The 5,909-nt window shown below is 42.5% G+C and overlaps 1 pseudogene; it reads right to left on the bottom strand.

The window, feature by feature from the left end:
* Positions 1 to 4,533: 4,533 nt before the first annotated feature.
* On the bottom strand, positions 4,534 to 4,866 carry LOC112065546 (cytochrome b-c1 complex subunit 7-like; annotated as a pseudogene).
* Between the last annotated feature and the right edge of the window lie 1,043 nt (positions 4,867 to 5,909).

The following is a 5,909-nucleotide window of genomic DNA, read 5'->3' as shown; positions in this document are numbered from 1 at the left end:
AACCTCAGGACCATCCATGTTGCTGCAAGTGGCAAAATTTCATTCTTTTTAAAGGCTAATATACCATAATATATATATTAATATATATATTCCATTATATCTTCTTTATCCACTCATTTGTTGGTGAAAACTTGGCTATTGTAAATAATGCTGCAATGAACATTGGGGTGTATATATCTTTTTGAATTTGTGTTTTCGTTTTCTTCAGATATATACCCAGTAGAGGAATTGCTGGGTCCTATGGTCGTTCTATTTTTAATTTAGTGAGGATCCTCTATACTGTTTTCCATAGTGGCTATACCAATTTTCATTCCCACAAACAGTATACTAGGGTTTCCTTTCTCCACATTCTCACTGACACTTGTTATTTGTTGTCTTTTTGAGAATAGCAATTCTGACAGGTGTGAGGTGATAGCTCATTGTGATTTTGATTTGCATTTCCCTGATGATTAGTGATGTTGAGCATCTTTTCATGTACCTGTTGGCCATCTGTACATCTTCTTTGGAAAAATGCCTGTTCAGGTCCTCTGCCCATTTTTTTAATCAGCTTGTTTGTTTCTGTGATATTGAGTTGTATGAGCTTGTTATTAATCCCTTATCAGACATATCATTTGCAAACATCTTCTCCTGTTCAGTATGTTTTATTTTCATTTTGTCAATGGTTTCCTTTGCTGTGCAACAGCTTTTAAGTTTAATTAAGTCCCATTTATTTATTTTTGCTTTTGTTTCCATTGTCTGAGGAGACAAATCCAAAAAGATATTGCTAAGACTGACGTCAAAGAGTGTACTGTCTATGTTTTCTTCTAAGAGTTTTATGGTTTCCAGGCTTACATTTGGGTCTTTAGTTCATTTTGAGTTTATTTTTGTAGATGGTATGAGAAAATGTTCTAATTTCATTCTTTTCCATGTAGCTGTACAGTTTTCCCAATACCACTTATTGAAGAGACAGTTTTTACCCCACTGTATATTCTTGTCTTCTATGTAATAGATTAATTGACCATAGGTACATGGGTTAATTTCTGGGCTCTCTCTTCTGTTCCAAGGATCTATGTGTCTGTTTTTGTGCCAGCACTATGATGTTTTGAATGTTAATGTTGGTATGCTTGATGTTATCCCAGAGGGACTCATTTTTTTAAATTTGTTTTTCTTTTTGCTGTTACGACTGGGTGGGTGATTTCCACTATTCTATCCTCCAGATCACTTATGCATTCTTCTGTATCACCTAATCTGCTATTAATTCCTTCTAGCTTATTTTTCATTTCAGTTATTGTATTCAGCCTCTGACTGGTTCTTTTTTATATTTTCTAGTACTTTGTTGAATTTCTCACTCTGTTCATCTATTCTTTTCCCAAGTCTAGTTAGCATTCTTATTACTATTGCTTTGAACTCTTTATCAGGTAAATTATTTGTCTCTGTTTCATTAGGGTTTTTTTCAAGGACCTTATCTTGGTCTTTTATTTGAAACATCTGCCTCTGTTTTCTCATTTTTGTTTACCTTTCTCTGTTTGTCTCTATGAAATTAGGTGAAACAGTTACCTATCCTGGTCTTGAAGGCATGTCCTTGTGTGGGAGGGTCCCTATGCAGTCTGCGTGTCTCCAGCGGCTTTAGGGGGAGAGCTGGATCTGAAGTGAGCATGGGCCATGTCTTCCCCCCTGCACTGGCAGCCACCACCTTGATGGGTGGTAGGGCTGGAATCAGCGGGGCCGGGTGCAGAGAGCCGGGTGCCAGCACCAGTTTCTCCTAGGCTCAAAGGCAGTCACCGCCCTATGGTGGGTGGGGTCAAGGCTAGAGGGGCTGGAGCGGGAGCCCTGAGGGAATTGGGCTTCTCCCCACTGTGATGGAGTGTCCACCTTGGTTGGGAGCGTGGTCAGAGCCTGAGGGCTTGGGGCTGCACTTCTGAGCTGGTTCCACTTTTCCCCCAGCGTGTGGAGCTCGGTTAGAGGATGGGTTGGGGTCAGACACGCTGTTCAGCTGGTTCTGCTCCCTCCCCGCTGTGAGCTCGCGATGGCAGCTGCGGGCTCCTGCCTGGCTAGAGGCAGGGCCAGACCAAGCTGGTTCATCTCCCTCCAAGTGTGAGCACCCTCACTGGAGGCGGTGGCCTCGGCCTTCGCGGGGAGCAGCGGCGGAGCGGGAGGTGCTGGAGCAGGAGCCTGGTGTGGGGTGGGGGGGCGGCCCTCAGAGCGCCGGGCAGCTTTCACACTGCTGCCTCCACACGGGGACAAGTTTGTGCACGTGACCGTCAAGAGCAGAGTCTCGGTTTCTTACAGCCCTCCGGTAAGCCCTACTTCTTTTCAAACCAGCTCATGTTCCTAGTGTTGAACCTCAGGGCTGGGGTGCCTAGTATGGGGCTCGAACCCCTCACTCCTTAGGGAGGATCCCCAAACCTGGGATATCCCCGTCCTGTTCTGGGTCACCCGCTAGGGGTGCAGGTCCTGACTAGATCCCTTCTCCTTCCCTCCTAGCAGACTCTGTGTGGTCCTTTCGTTACAGCCTAGGTCGTAGGAGAGTCATTCTGCCAGTTTTCATGTCATTCTCAGTGAGAGTTTCTCAATATGTAGTTGTAGTTTTGATGGGTTCGTTGTGGGAAGGTGAGCTCAGGGTCCTTCTATTCCACCATCTTGATTCTGCCTCTTGCATTTTCTAGATTTTATTAAACAACCGTATATGATTGGTGTAATAAGCATTTAGCAAAGGGAGAAAGAGAGAATGAGTCCACAGGTCCTACAAGGAACAGGTAAGCACGTGGAAGCCCTCAGGCAATGTTTCCAAACTTGACTGCATATTAGTATCAGCTGGGGAGTTTTTAAACCTCTAATGGCCTGGCTGCCCCCAAGACCAATTCAATATAAATCTCTGGGGCTAGAACCCAGGCTTCAGGAGTGTTTAAAGCTCCCCAGCTGTTTTCAATGTGTAGCCAAAGTGGAGAACCCCTGCCTCAGGAGAACTCCTGCATTTTCTTGTTCATGGTAGGTCCTGGGAGTCCTGGCTTATGGGGGGCTTCCTGGGTCCCTACAACCAAGCTCATCCCCAGGATAGACATCAATGTTCCTTGGCTCCCAGTATGAACATAGTTTTGTTCAGATTTCAGAATAAATGGATGAAGGATGAAATGAAATGGATCAGGGCTAGAAATGACTTTGGCCACTGGACGAATATAGGGAGAAATAGTTGAAAGATGTGAGTTAGAATATCTGGGTTCTTTGTGAGATCTGTCATACAACAGCTATGTGATCTTAGGTTACTTTTCACTGAACCTCAGGTTCCTCATGGCTCTGCCTTTCTGTGATGCTATTAGGATTAAATGAACTAAAACACATGAAAAGAGTTTTGTGAAATGTAAGGTACTATGTAAGTATTATTTTTATTATTTTGTAACTAATAATATGCAGAATGTGCTCAGAGAAAGATGATATCTGAAGAAGACACGAGAAAGGTTGAATTACCCTCCCATAGGAGACCCAGGCCTCTGGATGGACAGGCAGAACTAAGTTCAAAGCGAATTAAATAAGGGGCAAATCCATGGACTGAAATGAAAAGCAACTTGACGTGCTAAACACAAAACACTTCTTTCTCAGAAATCCAGAGAAGAGACTCTGAGAAAGATCTCCCCTTTGCTTTTCTGATGGCTTCCAGGAATTTATCCCAAAGTGGTGATGTCTCAGAATAAATAGGTTTTCTTCTCATGATTAAGCCAGAGGTTCTGGAAAAGGGCTGAGCACAAGGCTGAAATCACTACCGAGATTGCTTGCAGTTTAGCTTAGGTCCCAATGAGGCGATCCCTATGTGTCACCAAAAAAAGAATCCTTGCATATAGCTTTTTAAATTGGTGATGGTTTTCCAGAATCCTTGCATCTGGACAACAGCCTACTTATGTCTCTACACTGACTTTATTTTCCTCTGAAATTAATTTATTCTTTGAAAATAATAGGCCCTGGAAGGAACTTTACTGCAGCACTCTTTGTGGGAGGAGCTCAGCATTAGAAAGGGCCATCTGAGATATCATTTGACGTGGGTCATGATGAAGAGAGCTGAGAGCCCCCCCTTAAGCATAGGCACCATGACTTTTTCATCTTTGTATCCCCTACATGCGCAGGACCCAGAAAAAGTACACAGTGAATCAATGCCCTGGAAGCGTATGCTGTAGGCACAGTCCCTAGCTCATGGTAGGAAATTAATAAATGTTTGTGGAAAGAATAGCATTGTCACCAGGTCTAACACACTGACAATGTCCACTATCATGCAAGCAGGTTTTCCTTTTGTTCATCTCAGCCCACTATCAGCTGCAACTTCTCCCATAAAATGGAGATCTGTTGCCCCACATTCTCAGGGTTAATACGGATCTATACTGAAAATAAACCATAGCGTTTGTATGGTACATTATAGTTGTGTTACTTTTTTATTATTATTATAGACATTTATTTTAAATAATACATTTACAGCCCAGATAGTTCTACATTGCATATTCCAGGTTTAACCAACTTCATAAAAATACTTTGAGAACGGCTGCATCCACAGAGTTTTAAACTACATGATTATTTCTTTGCCCATTCTCTCTCTTTCCTTTCCCGAATAACCTCTTTCAGATATGGTTCAAGGTAGAATTTATCCTCCACATATTTTGTCCACTGCTCTTTAGGCAAGATCTGCTGCCTCAGGGTCAGGTCCAGTGCTCTCTTAACGCAGAACACCCTGTTGTTATGAAGGTTCTCAGGAAGCCTTCTTTCGGATTCTTTTACATCATCATTCTCATATGTTGAATCATCTCACATTAAGCCCAGTTTATTGAACCCGGCAGCATTGTAATACCATTTTCAAATACCCTCCAGCCTTTTGCTTGACGCTGCAACAGCAGGCTTGCTCGCCATTTTGACCCGAGACCTAGTTGTATTATTGAACTGGAGCTTCGCAACTTGAGGAAGAATGACTGTTGCAATAATCATTGCAGGCAAAAGATAAAGGAAACCTAAGCAAAGAGAGTGACAGGTTTCTGGCTTGGGCACCTGAGTGGATGACAGTGCTATTCACTGAGATATGAAGGAGGTATAGTTTTGAGGGGAAATAGGACACATTTAGTTATAGACCCACTGAGTTGTAGGTGCCTTTCATCCAGGTGGCGGCTCTGAGTAGACCAATGAATATGCAGGTATGAAACTCGGGAAACTCCTGGATAGATATATTCTTGAGCACTATCAGCAGATAATAGTTATAGAAATCCAAGGAAAAAATGAGTATAGAGAGAAGAACAGTGAGAGCAATTTTAAGGGGAAGGATGGGATAGGCCAGTAGCAGAGGATTGAGGAGAAAGGTGAAAATGGACACAGTCAGCATGAAAGAAGAGAAGGTAGTGTGGAAGGGGCCATGAGGTTAAGGGAGAGATTTTTAAAGATTGGAAAGACATGTTTAAATGCTAATGGGAAAAGACAAGATGGACCTGCTAGGCACCTCTGTATCTCTTCATCACCACATTTGACCACAATAATCCTCAGAAAGTGTCAACTTCAGCCTTTCAGACCTTTAGCACAAGTTCCTCTCTTAGCCAACTCTAACTCATACAAAAAATGGAATTCTAGGAAATGAAGTTCTCAGTTCATCCAAGTTGACATATCACAATCCAGCATAGTACATCCCTTGTCAACTTGGTGTCTACACACACTCTTTAACTATATTCAATTTCCAAATAAAACCATCAACGAGACCATGCTTTTGTATAACATGATTAAACTACTCTTCATACAACTGAAAACATGCTAACCATCTCCTAACCAAAAGATACACAAAGTCCACTTCATCTATCCTGAAGAGCAAAGTTTTGCCATCCATCAGGCACTAAACTGAATCTTCAAAAGGCTATTACATAATTCAATCAGGTGAGCTGTTTCTAGGTGATGGGACAGAGTTTTAAACTACA

The sequence above is a fragment of the Physeter macrocephalus genome, chromosome 9, assembly GCF_002837175.3.
Source record: "Physeter macrocephalus isolate SW-GA chromosome 9, ASM283717v5, whole genome shotgun sequence".
Lineage (NCBI taxonomy): Eukaryota > Metazoa > Chordata > Mammalia > Artiodactyla > Physeteridae > Physeter > Physeter macrocephalus.
This window is presented reverse-complemented; position numbering and strand designations above follow the sequence as displayed.